At 43.1% G+C, this 22950-nt stretch overlaps 1 long non-coding RNA gene across 1 annotated transcript; it reads left to right on the top strand.

The window, feature by feature from the left end:
- Positions 1-1029: 1029 nt before the first annotated feature.
- Positions 1030-22221, top strand: LOC141584174 (uncharacterized). Its single transcript, XR_012517112.1, has 4 exons — positions 1030-1053; positions 2316-2379; positions 15301-15397; positions 22116-22221. It is a non-coding gene; the product is annotated as an uncharacterized LOC141584174 (long non-coding RNA).
- The last annotated feature ends 729 nt before the right edge of the window (positions 22222-22950 follow it).

Below are 22950 nucleotides of genomic sequence, written 5' to 3'. Positions count from 1 at the left end.
CCTGCCCCACCTAAGTAAGTCTGTTGCTTAAGAAGCAGGTGAGTGGCCACAGAGTTGTTTGTTTAACCAGGAACTACAGTTACTGGTTCTCTTCAGCCAGCCTGGGAAAACTGGGTAATTACAATTGCAAGGGGCCGACTCTAACTTAAAGGTACATATACGGGCTCGGATGTGGACACTCTCATAGTTTAAATGTGTAGACTGGATAGAGCATGGAGGTCAGCCAGCCATGTGAACTTACGCAAGCCCTTACCCTCTCCCTGGGCCTGAGCCTCCTCGTCTGTGCAATGGACCCAGTGTAGAGGGGTGATGATGAACAAGGAATGTACCAAAAGAATCAAATTAAATGATATGTCTTAAATGCCTGGCATGGTATTCAACAAATGCCAATGCTCTTTTCTTTGCCTGGAAGGTGCCCATTTCTCCCTGGAACATTCCCAATTCATTCATTTCATGAATTTTAGGAATCACTTTCTCCCTTCAATTAGAACAAGGGTGGGCAACTCATTCCGTGTACATTTCTGAGAAATCTGGCTCCACAATCCAATCACCTCCCACCAGGCCCCACCTCCGACATTGGGAATTACATTTCAATATGAGATTTGGCTGGGGAGGGAGGGGGACACACATTTAAACTAAGAATATCCACATCTGAGCCTGTGTATGTACCTTTAAGTTTGAGTCGGCCCCTTGCAATTGTAATTACCCAGTTTTCCCAGGTTGGCTGAAGAGAACCAGTAACTGTAGTTCCTGGTTAAACAAACAATTCTCTGTGGCCACTCACCTGCTTCTTAAGCAACAGACTTACTCAGGTGGGAAGCAGCTTGATTGCAAATCAACCCTGCAATTGGGAGCATCAATTGGGAGCGTGGCTCGTGCTCGTGAGAACACACCTGTGACATTGCTTTCCCAACCAATAATCTCGAGTTTTCTCACTGTATCCAGGTTTTGGCTGATTTGAGAGTCTCCCTGCCTCAAAATAAACTTTACATACTCCGTAGAAGTCTCTATTTGCAGCAGGCCATCTCAAACAAAACCTCCAAGTCTGATAAGGTAACGTGCCAATAGGCAGAAATTTTTTTTATTTGTACTGAATGTAGAGTATAAGGTATATTCTCCCAATTACAGACATTCAGAGCTCTGGAAACTACAGAATGACCAACCATTCTGTTTTCTTGAGACAGAGGGCATTCTGTGGACCCGGGAGTCTCAGTTTTAAAACTGAGAACATCCCTGGGAGATTGAGACAAGTTGACCACCCTAACAGATAAGCCATGAGGCGTAACATGAGACCTTTGATCCTCTTCCAAGAACATTAGCTGGTCATCTGCCCACCACCCATGGTTGAAGCTGGCCCAAGAAAAGTGTGTTCTTTGGCACTGTCTCAGGTACAACTACACATCTTATGCTGGATTCCTGAGTCTAAGGAAATCCAGATTCTTTGAACACAGGAATGTTGGGGATGGGCAAAGAAGCAGAGCAGCTGGGACTTCCCACCTGGGATCACAGGAATTTGCCCAGAATTGTCTTTCAAGTCAGATATTATGCATGGGGCCAGTCTTGTGGTAGACACTGGGAAAACTGATAGACCTTGCCATTTTCTGGTGGAATAGCCTTGGGTAAGTCCTAAATCTCAGTATCGTCACCTCCACTTTGACAATAACATGATATACTTCAAAGAGCAGCGGTAAGAATCCTATAGGCCACAGCATGCACTTCACAAGACACTGAATTCATGCCAGTTCTCACTCATTTCCACTCCCGTGATGAGGTGAACATTCAGGGATAATGTGTTAACATCCTGAAAATGTTCCCCCATGAGTTTAGATTCTAACTCTGTTAGAATTGCAGATCAGAGCAGAAAAAAAGAACACTGTATTTTGTTTCTTCTTCTCTGGAATGAGCATCACAAATGATCCATGAGTCTAAGAGTTATAAAAATTCAGATTCTCCAACCTAGCCATTTGACAGATAAAGAAACTAAGGGCCAAGATGAATGGGCGGATGAAAAGCCTGCTAGATAGCAGATCTAACACCCAGACTTTGAACATCCAATCTTCTCATTCAATTGTTCCTCTGCCACACTGTCCCCCAACCCTTCAATTAGGGATTTGGCCCCTGACAGTATAATGAATTGAAAGAGCAAAAGTAAAAGCCTTAAGAAGATACAAGCACCTTACAGTACTGTTGACTCTTGAACAACATGGGTTTGTACTGTGCAAGTCCACTTACATGTGAATTGTGGATTTTCTTCTGTCTCTGCCACACCTGAGACAGCAAGACCAGCTCAGCCTCTCCCTCCTCCTCCTCCTCAGCCTACTCAACGTGAAGATGACGAGGATGAAGACTTTATGATGGTCCACTTCCCTTTAATAAATGGTAAATATATTTTCTCTTCGTTATGATTTTTTTTGATACAGGGTCTTGCTCAGTTGCCCCAGGTGGAGTGCAGTGACACAATCATAGCTCACTGCAGCCTCAACCTCCCATCCCAAGTGATCCTCCCACCTCAACCTCCCAAGTAGCTGAAAACAGGCATGTGCTATCATTCCCAGCGAATTTTTGTATTTTTTGTATTTGCTATGTTTCTCAGGCTGGTCTTAAACTCCCGGGCTCAAGCAATTCACCCCCCTCAGCCTCCCAAAGTGTTGGGATTACAGGCATGAGCCATCACACTTGGCCCTTCATGAATTTCTAAAGAATGTCTTCTCTAGTTTATCAACAAATATAGTATCTAATATCTATATAAAATATGTGTTAATCACATATACTATTGGTTTATGTTTTTGGTGAGGCTTCTGGTCCAAGGAGGCTATTATTAAAGTTTTGGAGAAGTCAAAACTTACACAGGTTTTTTGCTGTGCACTAGGTCAGTGCCTCTAATGCCTGCATTGATCAAGGGTCAGCTGTACTGATGCTTGATTAAAGGGTGTGAAAGCGGCTGGGCGCGTTGGCTCAGGCTTGTAATCCTAGCACTTTGGAAGGCTGAGGTGGGCAAATCACCAGGTCAGGAGTTTGAGACCAGCCTGGCCAACATGATGAAACCCGGTCTCCACTAAAAATACAAAAAGTTAGCTGGGTGTGGTGGCGGGCACCTGTAGTCCCAGCTCCTTGGGATGCTGAAGCAGGAGAATCGCTTGAACCCAGGAGGCAGAAGTTGCAGTGAGCCAAGATCACGCCACTGCACTCCAGCCTGGGCAACAGTGCGAGACTCCATCTCAAAAATATATATATATACTGTAAAGGGTGTGACAGTTGGTTTTGCTTGAAGGAAGAGGGAAACATAGGCACTGAACACCTTGGGCAGGCCTATGGAGGAGGGGCAAAAAGCATTAATTGGAAAGAAGTCAGCTAACTTGACCCAACTAGCTGGCTTCCAGCTGGCCCCAATCAAGAGACTATGCTTGATTGCTTGGTAAGAGTGATCCAAACTTTGTTTAGTTTTTTTAATGAATGCTTCTAGCTACCAAGAAATAGGGCTTCCTGGCCTGGAAATATGAAACAGTAGCCCCCTAATAAAGTGGGGTGTTGGTGCCAGCTCTCCCAGGCTATCAGTTAAGCGTCTTTTGTATCTAGGACATAGGTAATAGCAGGTTCACTATGTTTTATTATATCTGAAATTTTGCAGTGCTTTTGCTTATACCCCAGGGCCACCTCTATAATTTAGACTTGTGCCTTAAGACGGCTCTCTCCTTGATAAATCATGCTGGTAATGTGAAATCAGTTTTTAAGCTGGGAAGGAACTCATTGTGTAATCGAAAAACTGTACCCAATTTGCTAGGCCCAAGCATCTGACAGTTCAAAAGGTAAAAAGAGCTTCTTGCCAAGAGTGGATTGTGAAATGGGTTAGAAAATCAGGGCTGTTATTGCAGGTGCTACTTTGCAGCTCCTGAGTACCTCTGACAGATGCAGAATAACCCCATCATTTTGACTGTGACTATGTTTTCAAGTCATTTTAACTGTATTTTCCCCCTTAAACTGTAGATAAGAATCAGGATTCAGAGTTAATTTCCTTCTTATTAATCTGTGAAGAAAAATGAACCTGTTTATCAGGTTCTTGGGAAGTTGGAAACTCAGCTAGATTTAGTAATATCCTATGACAAAGATGAAGTATTTCTGAGAGTAACAGAAGCAACGTATAATGTGATATTCTAAAAGTGTCTTCAATTATGCATTAGATTAAAATGGAAAATAAATTATAGGTGAAATTGTACATAACAAAAAAGATTTCCAGGCTCTATTCCTGACCCACTTATAAAGAATCATATTCAGTGGGTCAGAATTCTTTTTTGTTTTTTTATTGTACTTTAGATTCTGGGGTACATGTGCAGATCATGCAGGATCGTTGCAAGGTACACACATGGCAATGTGGTTTCCTGTCTCCATCCCCCTGTCACTTACATCTAGCATTTCTCCCCATGTTAACCCTCCACGACCTCCCCAGCCCCACTGTCTCTCCCTTGCCCCCCCAACAGACCCCAGTGTGTGATGCTCCCCTCCCCATGTCCTTGTGTCTTCGTTGTTCAACACCTGCCTATGAGTGAGAACATGTGGTGTTCGATTTTCTGTTATTCTGTCAGTTTGCTGAGAATGATAGTTTCCAGATTTATCCATGTCCCGACAAAGGGCACAAACTTATCATTTATTATGGCTGCATAATATTCCATGGTGTGTATGTGCCACATTTCCCTTGTCCAGTCTATCATCAGTGGGCATTTGGGTTGGTTCCAGGTCTTTGCTATTGTAAACAGTGCCACTATGAACATATGTGCACATGTGTCTTTATAATAAAATGATTTCTAATCATTTGGGTATATACCAAGTAATGGGATTGCTGGGTCAAATGGAATTTCTATTTCTAGGTCCTTGAGGAAGTGCCACACTGTCTTCCACAATGGCTGAACTAATTTACACTCCCACCAACAGTGTAAAAGTGTTCCTTTTTCTCCACATCCTCTCCAGCATCTGTTGTCTCCCGATTTTTTAATGATCGCCATTCTAACTGGTGTGAGATGGTGTCTCAATGTGGTTTTGATTGGCATTTCTCTAATGACCAGTGATGATGAGCATTTTTTCATATGTTTGTTGGTATCATATATGTCTTCTTTGTGAAGTATCTATTCATATCCTTCGCCCACTTTTGAATGGGCTTGTTTGTTTTTTTCTTGTAAATCTGTTTTAGTTCTTTGTGGATTCTGGATAGTAGCCCTTTGTCAGATGGGTAGATTGCAAAAATTTTTTCCCATTCTGTTGGTTGCTGGTTCACTCTAATGATGGTTTCTTTTGCTGTACAGAAGCTCTGGAGTTTAATTAGATCCCATTTGTCTATTTTGGCTTTCGTTGCCAATGCCTTTGGTGTTTTAGTCATGAAGTCCTTGCCTATGCCTTTGTCCTGGATTGTTTTGCCTTATTTTTCTTCTAAGGTTTTTATGGTGTTTGGTCTTATGTTTAAGTCTTTAATCCATCTGGAGTTAATTTTAGTGTAAGGTGTCAGGAAGGGGTCCAGTTTCTGGTTTCTGCACACTACTAGCCAGTTTTCCCAACACCATTTATTAAACAGGGAATCCTTTCCCCATTGCTTGTTTTTGCTGGGTTTGTCAAAGATCAGATGGTTGTAGATGTGTGGCGTTGCCTCCAAGGCCTCTGTTCTGTTCCATTGGTCTATATCTCTTTTGGTACCAGTACCATGCTGTTTTGATTACTGTAGCCTTGTAGCACAGCTTGAAATCAGATAGCGTGATGCCTCCGGCTTTGTTCTTTTTGCTTAGGATTATCTTGGCTATGTGGGCTCTCTTTTGGTTCCAGATGAAGTTTAAGGTGGTTTTTTCAAGTTCTGTGAAGAAGGTCATTGGTAGGTGATGGGGATTGCTTTGAATCTGTAAAATACTCCAGGCAGTATGGCCATTTTCATGATACTGATTCTTCCTAACTGTGAGCATGGACTGTTTCTCCATCTGTTTGTGTCCTCTCTTATTTCCTTGAGCAGTGGCTTGTAGTTCTCCTTGAAGAGGTCCTTTACATCCTTTGTTAGTTGTATTCCTAGATATTTTACTCTCTTTGTAGCAATTGTGAATGGGAGTTCACTCATGATTTGTCTCTCTGTTAGTCTGCTATTGGTGTATAGAAATGCTTGTGATTTCTGCACATTGATTTTGTATCCTGAGACTTTGCTGAAGTTGCTTATCAGTTTCAGGAGATTTTGGGCTGAGATGATAGGGTCTTCTAAATATACGATCATGTTGTCTGCAAATAGTGACAATTTGACTTCCTCCTTTCCTAATTGAATACCCTTTATTTTTCTTTTTCTTGCCTAATTGCTCTGGCTAGAACTTCCAACACTATATTGAATAGAAGTGGTGAGAGAGGGCATCCTTGTCTAGTGCCAGATTTCTAGGGGAATGTTTCCAGTTTTTGCCCATTCAGTATAATATCGGCTGTTGGTTTGTCATAAATAGCTTTCATTATTTTGAGATACATTCCATTGATACCTAGATTATTGAGAGTTTTTAGCATAAAGGACTGTTGAATTTTGTTGAAGGCCTTCTCTGCATCTATTGAGATAATCATATGGTTTTTGTCTTTGGTTCTGTTTATGTGGTGAATTACATTTATGGACTTGCATATGTTGAAGCAGACTTGCATCCCTGGGATGAAGCCTACTTGATCATGGTGGATAAGCTTTTTGATGGCCTGTTGCAATCGGTTTGCCAGTATGTTATTGAAGATTTTTGCATCTATGTTCATCATGGATATTGGCCTGAAGCTTTCTTTTTTTGTTGAGTCTCTGCCAGGCTTTGGTATCAGGATGATGTTGGTCTCATAAAATGATTTGGGAAGGAATCCCTCTTTTGGGATTGTTTGGAATAGCTTCAGAAGGAATGGTACCAGCTCCTCTTTCTACGTCTGGTAGAATTCAGCTGTGAACCCATCTGGACCTGGACTTTTTTTGTTTGGTAGGCTATTAATTGCTGCCTCAACTTCAGCTCTTGTTATTGGTCTGTTCAAGGTTTCAATTTCTTCCTGGCTTAGGCTTGGGAGGGTGCAAGTGTCCAGGAATGTATCCATTTCTTCCAGGTTTACTGGTTTATGGGCATAGAGTTGTTTGTAGTAACCTCTGTTGGTAGTTTGTATTTCTGTGAAATCGGTGGTGATATCCCCTTTTTTGCTTTTTATTGCATACATTTGATTCTTCTCCCTTTTCTTTTTTATTATTCTGGCTAGTGGTCTATTTTGTTGATCTTTTCAAAAAACCAGCTCCTGGGCTTATTAATTTTTGAAGGGTTTTTTGTGTCTCTATCTCCTTCAGTTCTGCTCTGATCTTAGTTATTTTTTGTCTTCTACTAGCTTTTGAATTTTTTTAATCTTGCTCCTCTAACCCTTTTAGATCTTTCCTCGCTTCTCTGGTGGGCATTTATTCCTTTAAATTTCCCTCTAGACACTGCTTTAAATGTGTCCCAGAGATTCTGGTACATTGTGTCTTCATTCTTGTCGGTTTTGAAGAACATCTTTATTTGTACCTTCATTTCATTGTTTATCCAGTCAACATCAAGAGCCAGTTGTTCAGTTTCTATGAAGTTGTGCAGTTCTGAGTTAGTTTCTTAATTCTGAGTTCTAATTTGATTTCCCTATGGTCTGAGAGACTGTTATGATTTCTGTTCTTTTGCATTTGCTGAGGAGTGATTTACTTCCAATTATGTGGTCAGTTTTAGAGTAGGTGCAATGAGGTGCTGAGAAGAATGTATATTCTGTGGATTTGGGATAGATATTTCTGTAGATGTCTATTAGGTTTGCTTGGTCCAGATATGAGTTCAAGTCCTAGATATCCTTGTTAATTTTCTGTCTCATTGATCTGTCTAATATTGAGAGCAGGGTGTTAAAGTCTCCCAATATTATTGTGTGGGAGTCTAAGTCTCTTTGTAGGTCATTAAGAACTTGCTTTATGTACCTGGATGCTCCTGTATTGGGTGCGTATGTATTTAGGATCATGAGCTTTTCTTGTTGCATTGATCCTTTTACCATTATTTAATGCACTTCTTTGTCTCTTTTGATCTTTGCTCGTTTAAAGTCCATTTTATCAGAGGCTAGGATTGTAACTCCTGCTTTTCTTTGCTCTCTATTTGCTTGATAAATCTTTCTCCATCCCTTTATTTTTAGGCTATGTGTGTCCTTCCATGTGAGATGGGTTTCCTGAGTACAGTACAATGATGGGTTTTGACTTTTTATCCAATTTGCCAGTCTGTGTCTTTTGGTTGGGGCTTTTAGCCCATTTACATTTAGGTTAATATTGTTATGTGTGAATTTTATCCTGCCATTTTGATGCCAACTGTTGTTTTGACCATTAGTTGACACAATTTCTTCATTGTGTTGATGCTCTTTACCATTTGGTATGTTTCTGGAGTGGCTGGTACTGGTTGTTCCTTTCTATGTTTAGTGCTTCTTCCAGGAGCTCTTGTAATGCAGGCCTGGTGGTGACGAAATCTCTCAGCAATTGCTTGTCCGTAAAGGATTTCATTTCTCCTTCACTTATGAAGCTTAGTTTGGCTGGATATGAAATTCTAGGTTGAAAGTTCTTTTCTTTAAGGATGTTAAATATTGGCCCCCACTCTCTTCTGGCTTGTAGGGTTTCTGCCGAGAGATCTACTATGAGTCTGACGGGTTTCTCTTTGTGGGTAACCCGACCTTTGTCTCTGGCTGCCCTTAGCATTTTCTCCTTCATTTCAACCCTGGTGAATCTGATGATTATGTGCCTTGGGGTTGCTCTTCTTGAGGAATATCTTTGTGGTGTTCTCTATATTTCCTGGACTTGAATGGTGGCCTGCCTTGCTAGGTTGGGGAAGTTTTCCTGGATAGTATCCTGAAGAGTGTTTTCCAACTTGGATCCATTCTTTTCATCACATTCAGGTACACCTATCAAACGTAGATTAGGTCTTTTCACATAATCCCATATTTCTTGGAGGCTTTGTTCATTTATTTTCATTTTTTTCTTTATTCTTGCCTTCTCATTTTATTTTATTGAGTTGATCTTCAATCTCTGATATCCTTTCTTCTGAGTAGTTGATTTGGCTATTGAAACTTGTGTATGCTTCGTGAAGTTCTTGTGCTGTATTTTTCAGCTCCATCAGGTCGTTCATATTCTTCTCTAAGCTGTTTATTCTAGTTAGTGTCTCATCTATCCTTTTTTCTAGGTTCTTAGTTTCTTTGCATTGGGTTAACACATGTTCTTTTAGCTCTGAGAAGTTTATTCTTACCCACCTTCTGAAGCCTGTTTCTGTCAATCCGTCAGATTCATTCTCCATCCATCTTTGATCCCTAGCTGGTGAGGAGTTGTAATGCCTTAGAGGAGGAGAGGCATTCTGGGTTTTGGTGTTTCCTCCTTTTTGCACGGTTTCTTCCCATCTTAGTGGCTTTATCTATCTGTGGTCTTTGTAGTTGGTGACTTTCCAGTGGGGTCTCTGAGTGGACATCCTTTTTGTTGATGAAGAAGCTATTTCTTTCTGTTTCTTAGTTTTCCTTCTAACAGTCAGGCCCCTCTGCTGCAGGACTACTGGAGGTCCACTCCAGATCCTGCTTGCCTGGGGATCACCCACAGGGGCTGCAGAACAGTAAGGGTTGCTGCCGGTTTCTTCATCTGTTATCTTCTTCCCAGAAGGGTACCTGCCAAATATCGGCCTGAGCACTCCTTTATGAGGTGTCTCTTTGGGTATATGGGGGTCAGGAAGCTGCTTGAGGAGACAGTCTGTCCCTTATAGGAGCTCAAGTGCTGTGCTGGGAGCTCTGCTGTTTCATGCAGAGCTGCTGGGCAGGTACCTTTAAGTCTGCTGCAGTGGAACTCATAACCTCCTCTTTTCCCAGTTGCTCTGACCTAGGAAGGTTGGCTTTATTTATAAGTTCCTGACATGCTGCTGCCTTTTTTCAAAGATGCCCTGCCTGGCATGGAGTAGTCTAGTCACAGTCTGCCAGCAGAAGTGTTGCTGAGCTGCTGCAGTCTCCACCCAGCTGCTGTGTGAACTGCCTCGTTATTGACAGACTGCCTCAGTAGTGGCAGATGCCCTTCCCTCCACTGAGCTGGACCATCCCGGATCCAGCTGTGCTTTCTGCGAAACTCTCAATCTGAAGCATTTCAGATTGCTTGTTTCGTGGGGGTGGTACCTGCCGAGCCAGATCGCTTGGCTCCCTGTCTCAGCCCCCTCCCTTTCAGTTCACTTGGAGGCTCTGTCTCCCAGGCATTCCAAGTACCAGTTGAAATGGCTGCCCAGATTTGTGTGAGTTTCTGTGCACCAACCCATGGCACCAGCCATGCTGAAAACTCAGGATGCTTTTCGGTCTGGGAATCTCCTGGTCTGTGGGCAGTGAAAACTTGTTTGGAAATGCAGTGAGCAGTCACCCTTTGCATCGTGCTTGCTGGGAGCTGCACTCTGGAGCTGTTCCTATTTGGCCACATTGGATCGAACCTCTGGGGTCAGAATTCTGATATGGCAAAAGAAGTTGATAATCTCTCGAAGTTTGTCAAAGTGGGTTTGACAGGCAGTAATAAAATAATAATAATAATAGCTAATGTAAATATTTACATGCCAAGGGCAAAGCTAATCACTTTTATCTTTCTCATCATTGGCACAAAAAGAAGCATTTAATTGATGTTAGGTATTGTCACAATTGTCACATGTAACTGTTACAATCCTATGAGTTATGTACCCTTGTTGTCCCCATTTTGCAGATGAGGAAACTGAGGTCCTAAGACATTTTGCCCAAGATTTCACAGCTGTATGTGCTAGACCTGGGGGATCAACTCATTACTAGGTGACACAGAAATTCATGCTTTAGACTATCATGCTCTAGTGCCTCCCTGCTGTCCATATTGCCCTTGTTCAAGTCGTCTTCATCCTCGTGGCAAGATCATTTACACAACTGAAAGTAAGAATCAGTTAGATAATATACGTGACTTTTAGCATTATAGTTAACTAGAGTGTGGGCTTTGGAACCAGCTCTGCTACTTACCAGCTGTATCACCTTCTGCAAGTTACTTAACCTCTCTGTCTGTTTTCTGTAAATTATGATAATACTACCTCCCTCATAGGGTTGTTTGAAGACAAAAGTTAATGGCCAGTAAGTTTTCTGTAAATGCTACAGATTATTAGTACTAAATATACCTGCTATCATAAATGTAAACAGCCTCTGGGTGACATCTTTGCCAAAACAGTATTTGTTTAAAATTTTAGTAACTTCTGAAAGACATTTTTTCAACCTAGAAAGACACCATCATCCTGGCCAATAGCTATGAATTCCAGAAGACTGAGCATGCCCCAGACTTTGTGGGGCCAGAGACAGCCTTAAGCCACAGGGAATGGAGAGTCCATGGTACCAAGTACACTTAGCTTTTGGAATTTGCAGACAGTGATGATCATGTGTGAAGATGACTTAAATGATCAGAGTTCTTTTTACGCTGAGCATGTGCAACTGTCGTTTCAGCTATAGCCACAGCTACTGCTTTCAGAATGGCCAGTTCAGTCAGCTCCTAGTTAGAAAGGAAGTATCTGCCATCATTGGAGAGACATGAGACACTCCAGGCAGCCTCCCCTGCCAGGAAGTATTAACCCCAGATCTGTTATTCCACTATCACAGCTTCATCTCTGTACGTCTCACAGGCTTTCTCTCTGGAAGAATCCACTAATAGGATTTAAATGTGCCTGGAGGGTTGTACATCTTACAGCACCCAGCTTGATTGGCTAATCAGTTGACATCCTCTGGAAGTATTCCAGTGAAAAGTAAAACACTTCCAAGAACTGGATCCAGGAGGGTGAGAGCACAGGCAATTAAGCCAACCAGTGGGGCTGTGTCCTGGTGTGGCTCTCCAAGCTGCCTGAGGTATTAACACTATATCTTGACTATGAAGAGACATTCAATAAAATCAAGTTAACTGTTTGTGCCCTTGTCTACAAGATAAAACAGAAAAACTTTGGAGACCCATGAATGCCCATATTCTTCACATGCCCACATTGAGGATTCTAGGAGTAGTCTGAGGCTTTCCAGAAAAAATAAAAGGCCTGATTATTAAATAGTGTTTGTCATTAAACCATTAGTAATTCACACATTTGAATCTAATTAAAAATTGGCTACCCTGCTTAATAACCATTGCAAAGGAGGTAACTGTTCAGCAATTCTAAGCATTTAACCTCCATCTTTAGCAGAAATACACTCTTACCAAAGGCTACGCTGGCAGGAGCTTTCTCCTTAAATGCAGTTTCTCTCAGGCAGGTTGAACTATTATCATCCATCTATTAACAATGGTCTCTTCAAATTCTTGGATGCTGATGTTATTCAACTATTTTTAAGGTGAAGCAAAAAAGGATCTGAAGTTTGTGCATATGACCAGAGAAGAAATTCTCTCTTCAGTTCTTCATAGTTAGAATGAAAATGTTTCCTTACCCACCAAAGAGACATTCAAAATTTATACTTGTGTTAATCTTGAAAATCAAGTTGTTTTATCTTCCATGTATTTGCTTTTCTTTCCTCCAAATATGTTTTTAAATTCAAAGTGTCATAATTAGTTTTCACACAAAAAAATTTCTTGCCCCTGGGTTTTTTTCTTTAAACTTATTGAAGAAAGAAGAAACTGATTACTAAATTATCACACTGATACCTTCATATGTCCTTGCTCAATCCCCCACCCTGAAAATCACATTTGGATTTTTCAAGCCTGTCCTACCTGTTCCGTTTTCTAGCTGTGGAGACGCAATAATGGTAATCGTATATGATCGCCACAGACAGGAACACCGTTCATAATTAGTTCTTGCCTCTCCTTTCCTAATACAGTGTATCAAATCCAGAAACTATTGACCTAGACCAAGAACCCAACTTTTGTCAAAGCCTTAACAGCACTGTCCTCTTCTCCTTATTGGAAACCCCAGCAGAGGGAGGACATAGGCATATGGCAGTAACAGCTGGTTTGGAGGTCCCAGATACACCCGGAAATCCCCACTTGTGGTGACAGGGGATGTATGCTTTGGAGACAAGAACTGAGATTTGGGTCAGAATCTTGGCTCTGCCCTTACTGGTTGGTGGGACTTGAGAACATTGCTACCTAGCTTCTTGAGCCTCTTTCCCTATTTGCAGAAGTATGGATTAGACTAGGTCCATCCAATTTGTAATAAGAATTGAACAAGCCCCCCTCCCTTTTTTTTTTGAGACAGATCACTCTCTGATGCACAGACTGGTGTGCAGCGGCGCTCCCTGCATACCAAGATCATAGCTCGCTGCAGCCATGAGCGCCTGGCCTCAAGCGATCTTCCTGCCTCAGCCTCCCAAAGTGTTAGGAATGCACATATTCTTCACTTGCCGACATTGAGGATTCTAGGAGCAGTCTGAGGCTTTCCAGAAAAAATAAAAGTCCTGATTATTAACTTGTGTTTGAACCACAGCACCTGGCCACAAGGCCATATTTGAAAGCGAATGGAAAAGATATTTAACGCATGTGAATTTCCTGCCTTGTCTCTGGCTATTGGTTCTGAGTGTCTAACTCCCTCTATCAACCATTCTCCTGTTCAGAATCTTAATCTAGACTTGTCCTTGGCTGCTGTCCTCAAGGAATAATGATTTATGAAGGTTCAGGTCAGAATGCTAATTTAAAAACCTTTGTAGCTGCTGTCAAGACTAACTTAAGCTACACGTACAGAATAATAAATATGGTGTATAGAGCGGGTTGAACGGTGCTCCTTCCCAAAAACATGTCCGTGCCTTCATGCCTGGAATCTACGAATGTGATCTTATGTGGGAAAAGAGTCTTTGCAGATGCTATGAAGTTAAGGTTCTTGAGATGAGGAGTTCACCCTGGATGATCCAGGTGAGCCTGAGCCCTAAGGCCATTAAACAGGTGACTTTATAATAGTGAGGAAGAAGGAATTTACACAGACATTACAGGAGAAGGTAATTTGGCCACAGAGAAAAGACTGGAGTGTTGCTGCCCCAGGTCAAGGAATACTGACCATCACCAGAAACTGGGAGCAGCCAAGAACAGTTTGCCTCAGCCTCCTGAATAGCTGGGACTACAGGCACACACCATCGTGTCTAGCTACTTTTTTTTTTTTTTTTTCAGTAGAAACGAGGTCTCACTCCATTGCTCAGGCTGCTTGCAATACATTTTTACATGGCTGCCATACTTTGTTGAATGTAAGCATAAAAATGGACAATTTCGTGGCTCACGCCTATAATCCCAGCACTTTGGGAGGCTAAGGCAGGCAGATCACAAGGTCAAGAATTCAAGACCCAGACTGGCCAACATGGTGAAACTCCATCATCTCTACTAAAAAACACAAAAATTAGCTGGGCATGGTGGCCCGTGCCTGTAACCCCAGCTACTTGAATGGCTGAGGTAGGAGAATTGCTTGAACCGAGACCCAGGAGGGAGAGGTTGCAGTGAGCTGAGATCGTGCCACTGTACTCCAGCCTGGGCTACAGAGCGAGACTCCATCTCAAAAAACAAAACAAAACAAACAAACAAACAAAATCAAACAACAAAAAAAAAGGACAATTTCCCCTATATCTTCAGGCTTTCATTCTGAAGTCTTCCGTGTATACACATAAAACTTGTACACTTTTTCTCCAATTAACCTGCCTTCTGTGAGCTGATTTTTCAGTGAAACTTCAGAGGGCCAACCCCTACAATGGAAAAGTTCCTACCCTTGGTAGAAAAGATTTCTAACCAGAACCCTTACTAAAACAGTGGCAGCTGAGATGAGGTCAAGCGTAGACAAAAGAGTTCTTTAGAACATTGAAGTCACAGTAAATCATTCTGCTTTAAATCATGGAAAACGTCCCATGGGGGTTATGGAGAAGTAAGAAGAGAAAGCATATTTAAAGAAAGCATTTACCTTCACACTTACACATCAATTTTGAAGGTGCCTTTGAGTCCCAAGTACCAATACACTTCACATTGTTACCAGCAGGGGACTTTCCAGCCCCACCTTGCAACCAGCCCAAATCTAGCAAACAAGGATAATGAGGACATCATCCCTCACCCCTCCTGCATAATACGGCAGTACCCAGAACCTCCAGCATTCTATCCTTAAAGAACAAAACTAAAGTGTTGGCTCAGTTCTCTGACCGTCTTTAAAAGCTTATGTATCATCATCTGGCATCTTCGGGTTTGACTCATATAGGATATTGTGTTCTTTTCGTGATCACACGATGAGCTAAGGTTCTTTCAAGGGTATAGCTATGTGCTTATGAAGGAAAGTTTGTAAGATTTTCTTCTTTACTAATTGAAAATTAGCTTTACTAATTGAAACTTGTTTTGTTGTTTCCTAGGGATGTAGTACAATTGGAAGATCAGAAAACATCAAGAACAAAATATTGCATGGAATGTAAAACCGTATTAAGAGGGATTTGGAACTCTTGAGAAAGAGTAGGTGCCTTCAGTACTTACTTGTGCTATTATTAAGATGGGAGTTTGGGGCCACTGTCTTACATCTTAGTTCAAACAAGCCAATGGGCTTTTGAATCATCACCAGAGGAGGGCAAGTGAAACCCAGCATCTTTTTTTTTTTTTTTTTTTTGAGATGGAGTCTCGCTCTGTGGCCCAGGCTGGAGTGCAATGGCATGATTTCTGCTCACTACAACCTCTGCATCATGGGTTCAAGAGATTCTCCTGTCTCAGCCTCCCGAGTAGCTGGGATTACAGGCACCCACCACCATACCTGACTAATTTTTGTATTTTCAGTAAAGATGGGGTTTCACCATGTTGGCCAGGCTGATCTCGAACTCCTGACCTCAAGTAATTTACCCGCCTGGGCCTCCTGAAGTGCTGGGACTACAGGCGGGAGACACTGAGCCCAACGCAGTATCTTTTATGTGACGCTCTGAGTTCCCTGGCTTGTGTTGCAATTCCTTTAGTAAGTATGTGACCTTTTCCTTATGTCAATACTCCCTCTGTCTTCATTTCTTCTACTTATTTGATACATTCCATTGCTCCGGTCCATAAACAGCAAGGAAGCATCAGATAGCACTTTTAGGTATTTTTGAGTCTATTTTTTCAGGAGAAAGTTTTATATAGGCTTTTCCTGCTTCAAAATACAAACTATCCCTGGAGACTAAGTAGCTTTTTATGGGTTAGAATACTAACCTCACATATTCCTGTACCTTTGTTCCAAGCACATAGTAGATACTCAATAAATCTTAACAGTCTCCTGAGTTAATATGTGTGAAAGTACACGTTAAGCATCATAAGTAAAACACACCAAATGAGTAAGTCAGGAAGCAGAGAATAAGTCTTTAGTAGGCAGCAGGAAAAGACTAGAATGAACATGTGTAAAGCAGGACCAAGAGACAAGTATTTAACCAGCACCTGCTACATGTCAGGTACTATTTAAGCACTGGAAGCACAGTGTACAAGACAAAGTCCCTCCTCTCATGGGACTGTCACTCTAGCTGGGGAAATCAGCAGTAAACAGTTAAACAAGTATAAGGCAAAACTGTGCACTCTGCTTGAGTTGAGTATAGACATTCACCTGAAACCAAACATAAGTGTTGACTCACTTCTAGATCAGCTGACTCTGGTCCTTTTCATCCTTCTATTTTAAACCCCCAATTTTTGACTTCTCACAGTGCAGCATACTTTAAACAGAAGTCACTCGTGTCTTCAATGTTCAGAGCCTCCATTTTATGAAGGCCTTTTCCAAGTTTCTAACCGTACTCCTTGAAAACAAACTGAATTTCAAAAATCATGAGTTATTCTTTAAAACAATATAAATAGATGAGATTAGCAATTCCCAGGAACCTCTCAGATTCCTGTGAATGGCTCTCCATCCCTATGACTTGGAGATTGTTTTCTATCTGATAATGCAAACAATCTCAAATGAAACCAGCATAAAATACAGCCTGGAAACACTGCAACTCCAAATACGTCTATGATAACATGATTGATAAGGAATATGAAAAAGGAAAAGGGGCCGGGCATGGTGGCTCATGGCTGTAATCCCAGCACTTTGGGAGGCTGAGGAGGGTGGATCACCTGAGGTCAGGAGGGTGAGACCAGCCTAGCCAGTATGGCAAAACCCCCATCTCTACTAAAAATGTAAAAATTAGCCAGTCGTGGTAGTGGGTGCCTGTAGTCCCAGCTCCTCGGGAAGCTGAGACAGGAGAATTGCTTTAACCCAAGACGTGGAGGTTTCAGTGAGCCAAGATCGTACCATTGCACTCCAGCCTGGACAAGAGAGTGAGACTCCATCAAAGGGAAGGAAGGAAAGGGAAGGAGAGCGAAAGGGAGGGGCGGAGCTATATCACAGCCCAGAGCAGGCATGGAAAAAGTCTAAAGCAGTTTCTCAGGTGTGCTCTGCAGATGTAGTAATGGAGTTATTCGTTTATTCAGATCTTTAACAAAATATTTATGCCATGTCAGCCACTCTTTGAAATACTGGATACAGCAGTGAATAAGGCAAAGTCCTTCTCATGGAGCTTATACCTTAGTTGTGGGGGAGGCAGGGGGTGCAGATAGTAACAACATACGCACACATACACATATATACACACACTGATATGTTGATAGAAGCCGTGAAGAAACGCAAAGCAGATATATTTTAAACAAGGTGGTTAGAAAATGAGTGGCCATTGGAGCAGAGACCCTAACGAAATGAGGAAGTGAGCCGTGCTGATGTCTAGAGAAGAGCATTCCTGGCAGAGAAAACCACAAGTGCAAAGGTCCTGAGGCAGGAGCATTCGCAAGGAGGCTGGTGTGCCTGCAGCAGAGGGAACCAAGGGCACACTGCTGGGAGGTCACATCAGAGAAGTAATGGAAGGCCAGATCAGGTAGGGGGCGTCATCAACCACCCTAAGAATTTTGGCTTTTACTGGACTGAGGTGGGAAGCCACTGGAGGATTTTGAGCAGAAGGGTGACACAATCTGACTTGAGTTTTCAAAGCTGCCGTATGAAGAGTAGACGATGGGAACAAGTTTGGAAGCAGGGAGACCGCTTCGATAGCTAACGTAACAGTCCAGGAGGCAGACGGCAGCAGTTTGGACTAGATGGTGAAAATGAAACTGAAGTCATCAGATTGGGGATATGTTTTCATGGAGCCAATAGGATTTGCTGATTTTTACATGCGGCGTGTTAGAAAAAGAGAGCCTCCAAGATTTGGGGACCAAGGAACTGGAAAGTGAAGGTGTCATTTACTAAGATGGGGGGGATGAGAACTAGCTGGAAGAGGCAGATTTCAAGAATCTGGTTCTGGGCATGTTAAGGCTGAAATGTCTGTTATATATCCAAGGGGAGCTATTGATTAGACAGATTGTGCCAGCCCAGAAAGGAGGGCTGGCATCATAGGTGAGAGAGTTCTATGATCAGGGGGTTTGGAAATGCCGGGTTAAGTATAACAGGTTGCTTTACTCTGGAACGCCTTAAAGTCTTTAATTCATATGTACTTTGTGATCATCCAAGAGAAGGACTTAAGTTTGTTTTTGTTTTTGTTTTTTTGCGACAGAGTCTCACTCTTGTTGCCCAGGCTGGAGTGCAATGGCGCAATCTCATCTCACCACAACCTCTGCCTCCTGGGTCAAGCGATTCTCCTGTCTCAGCCTCCCAAGTAGCTGGGATTACAGGCGTGCACCGCCACGCCCGGCTAATTTTTGTATTTTTAATAGAGACAGAGTTTAACTATATTGGCCAGGCTGGTCTTCAGCTCCGGACCTTGTGATCCGCCCGCCTTGGCCTCCCAAAGTGCTGGGATTACAGGTGTGAGCCACTGATAAACTATAAATAGTTTTATCAAATTTATTTAACTATAGCACAATTGGTTTGGGGGCTTTCAGCCACACAACCGGCATCCACCTTGGAGATACTGTGGGTTTGGTTCCAGACCATTGTAATAAAGCACGTATTATGGTAAAACAAGTCACATAAATTTTCTGACTTCCTAGTGCATATAAAAGTTATGTTTATATGATACAGTAGTCTAATATGTGTGCGATGGCATTATGTCTTTAAAAACAATGTATGTACCTCAATTTAGAAAAACTGTACTGCTAAATAATGCTGAAACTGAGACATGAAATCAGCACGTGTGGTTGGGAAATTGGTACTGATGGACTTGGTTGACTCAGGGTTGCCACAAACCTTCAAGTTATTTTTAAAAATGCAATATTTCGAGCACAATTAAGGGAAGCACAGTAAAATGAGATACTCCATAGGACCTCTGAATACTACTGATGACAACCAATATTTGTTTTTTAATAGAAATGTCTCCACCTTGAAGGAGATAGCACAGAAAGCAATATGAGTTTGGAGTTTCTATACTTTCATCAGGGCCTGATTAGTTTTGTGTATCTTAGTAGTTCCACCTGTGGATTAATAGAACCTCACTCTAGTTTAGAAAGCAGATTCTTGGCCGGGTGGCTCAAGCCTGTAATCCCAGCACTTTGGGAGGCCGAGATGGGTGGATCACGAGGTCAAGAGATTGAGACCATCCTGGTCAACATGGTGAAACCCCGTCTCTACTCAAAATACAAAAAATTAGCAGGGCATGGTGGCGCGTGCCTGTAATCCCAGCTACTCAGGAGGCTGAGGCAGGAGAATTGCCTGAACCCAGGAGGCGGAGGTTGCGGTGAGCCGAGATCGTGCCATTGCACTCCAGCCTGGGTAACAAGAGCGAAACTCCGTCTCAAAAAAAAAAAAAAGAAAGCAGATTCTTGAGTTTGGTTAGATGAATCAGAGGTCAAGACCTTGGTCAGATCATCCCTTAGGTGAACTAATAGACGAACTTCTAAATCTGCAGAGCAAAGGGCTCAACCTCATGAAGCCTAGGCTGGAAGGGTACTGTGTTCATTACTTCTCTTCAACTCGATAGGTCTCCTAGATTCAGGCCTCCATCTCTCACACTGATCTTCATCAGTTTTAGCCTGAACCTCTCATCCTATCACCATCACACTGCTCTTCCCTGGTGATCTCGTGCTTGCCCATAACATAAACCACATATACACCAAATACTCACGAACCCACACTTCCAACTCTGGCTCTCCCCTGAATTCTGGGATGCTATTTCCAGCTACTGTCAGCACCTGGACTACAGTGTCCTAGAAGCATCTAAAACTCAGTGTTTCCTGACCAGAGATCAACCTTTCCCCCAAAGTGTATCCTTTGTCCCGAGGTTATCTGTTTCAGTGTATCCCACCTTCGTGCTCCTGTTGCCCCAAACAGAAGCAGAGTCACCCTCCCTGCATTGCCTCATCTCTCTTAGCAGTGATATGCAGCCATTCATCCAGTCCAGCCGTGGCGACTTTCTAAATCTCTCCCAGTCTTGCTCCTCTTTCTCCTCCACTGTCATGACCTCCGTTCAGGTCCTCACTTTCTTCTGCCTGAATTGTTCCATTAGCTTCCAAATGGTCTTCCTGCCTACCACCCACCAGGACTCCTAGTTACTGCCAGAGTTACCATGTCAAATAGGACACTGGCTGTGTACCTCCCTTGACTAGAAGCCACCACTCACGTCCGGAAGAAAGCCTTACAGCGGCTTCAGTGCCTTTCTCAGTCTGACCCAACTGGTATTCCCTACCTCGCCTCCCACCGTGCCTCCGAGACACGCAGAGCAACTCCTCCGCATGACTCAAACTTGCATTTCTCCATGCCTCTGCACGTGCTGGAGTCCTGCCTTTGCTGAGAACACATCCCCTCTCTCTCTGCCCGTCCACACCAGCATCCCTTGTCAGCTTTATCGCAAGTGAAACCTCCATTGCAGAGTCTTCTTCCCAACCCTCAAACAGTCAGATCCCTTTCTCTCTGGGCAACTAAATACCTTTATATGGAACACAGGCTTTCCTTGGTCTTGGTAGCCTGGAGATACTCTAGAAGAATATGGATCATCAGAGTGAGAGTCCCCTCTCCTCGGTTCCTTGCAACAAAAAGTTTCAGGCATTTGGGTTTGCATAGAATGAATGAACCCTCTGCCGGCAGGTATTTTGAAAGCTAAGTCAGAAAATGATGGCAATGATGCGTAGCCACATTTAGGTCAAAGAACCAAGCCCATGAAGGACTGAAGAGGGGAACAGCAAAATATCAGGAGACTGGGGCTGAGAATTTGTTCTGGAATCAAAAGGAGCTCTGAGAAACTGAGTTGTCTTATGGTCCCATTAGCAGCTGGAGTTCATGAATCTCATTCTAGAGCTCAGCTATTCTTTCTGTGTTTGCTTCTCCCTGGGTCTATCCATATCTGCCATTCTACCAGGCACCAAATCTCTATCTCATATTCATACTCTCAACAACAGAGATTCTCATAAACAGACCACCTTGGAGGCCCCAGGAACACCTTTAATATATCTCTCTTAGGTCAGGTGTTCCAAACAGTTACGGTCATAAGGCTGGGCGCAGTGGTTCAAGCCTGTAATCCCAGCGCTTTGGGAGGCTGAGATGGGTGGGTCACGAGGTCAAGAGATCGAGACCATCCTGGTCAACATGGTGAAACCCCGTCTCTACTCAAAATACAAAAAATTAGCTGGGCATGGTGGCACGTGCCTGTAATCCCAGCTACTCGGGAGGCTGAGGCAGGAGAATTGCCTGAACCCAGGAGGCGGAGGTTGCGGCGAGCCGAGATCGCGCCATTGCACTCCAGCCTGGGTAACAAGAGCGAAACTCCATCAAAAAAAAAAAAAAAAAAAAAAAAGAGTTGCAAAAGCTATAAGGCAGAGTCGTCAGCAGTGGCCAGAGACATGGCAAGTATTACAATGGCTTGTCGGGTTCAAGCACCTTCTTTCTGTCTGGAGAAATCCCTCATGTGCTCACACTGTGACCCCAAGCAGCCAGGATGGTCCTCACCTTCCTCACTTTGTGGCATTTACTCTCGTTCCCCATGACATGGATGTTTGCTCTGTGGCTCCCCGGGCACTGCATAGACAGACTGCACTTTCCTCATACAGATGGGACCCCAGGTTCCTGCCTTTGTCTGCCTGGCCATGGCTCCTGGAAGCAGCCGGTAACCTCACTGGGGTTAGCCTGCAACCACAGAATGCAAGGTGTCAGAATGCAAGGTCCTCATCTGACTCATATCTGGCTTTAAACTTTGTTAGGCCATAAAAGGGGGTTTCTAGTAGCATCTCTTGTGATTCAAACTTTATCCTTTGTTTGTTTGCTTCCTCGTAGCTCACCCCCTCTTGAGGAATCTGACAAACTCAGGAGGTGAGACCAGAAGACCCTGTGACCACTACCTTCAAAAGCATCCCTCCTTGCCAATCCCCCACAGCAGCCCAAACAAAATTGGACATTTTGAGTCTCTCCTCAAGGTAAGTTCCTTGTCTCTCAAGGACACCACCTAGTGAGTGAATTGCTTATATGTCTTAACATAAAGCTGAAGGGCCAGGCGCGGTGGCTCACGCCTGTAATTCCAGCATTTTGGGAGGCTGAGGTGGGTGGATCACGAGGTCAGGAGATCAAGACTATCCTGACCAACATGGTGAAACCCCATCTCTACTGAAAATATGAAAAAAATTAGCTGGGTGTGGTGGCACGCACCTGTAGTCCCAGCTACTCGGGAGGCTGAGCCAGAATTACTTGAACCTGGGAGGTGGAGGTTGCAGTGAGCCGAGATCACGCCACTGCACTCCAGCCTGGCAACAGAGCGAGACTCAGTCTCAAAAAAAATAAAATAAAAAGCTGAAGCCACAGCTTAATTTCTCCATGGAGTCATGGTCTGCCCCAGGAAACTCATCAAACTCCCAAAACCCATGACATTAGTGCCCTGTGGTTCCCCTACCCCACCACCACCCTCACAGTGCCCCTGAAAAGGTGGAAGTTCAGAGCCTAAGTCTTCTCTCTTGCTCTGAGGATATACAACCTTGGGTAGCATTACTCAGATAATTATGGCATAGCACTTACAATGATATACCATATTTAGCTGAGAGGGAAGGAGACTAATATTTACTGATCGCCTAGTATAACCCAGGTTTTGCATTAGATATTTACATATGTTGTATTACTT

Source organism: Saimiri boliviensis, chromosome 4, assembly GCF_048565385.1.
Source record: "Saimiri boliviensis isolate mSaiBol1 chromosome 4, mSaiBol1.pri, whole genome shotgun sequence".
NCBI classification, from domain to species: domain Eukaryota; kingdom Metazoa; phylum Chordata; class Mammalia; order Primates; family Cebidae; genus Saimiri; species Saimiri boliviensis.
Note: the sequence above shows the minus strand (reverse complement) of the source record. Positions and strands in the feature narration are given on the sequence as shown.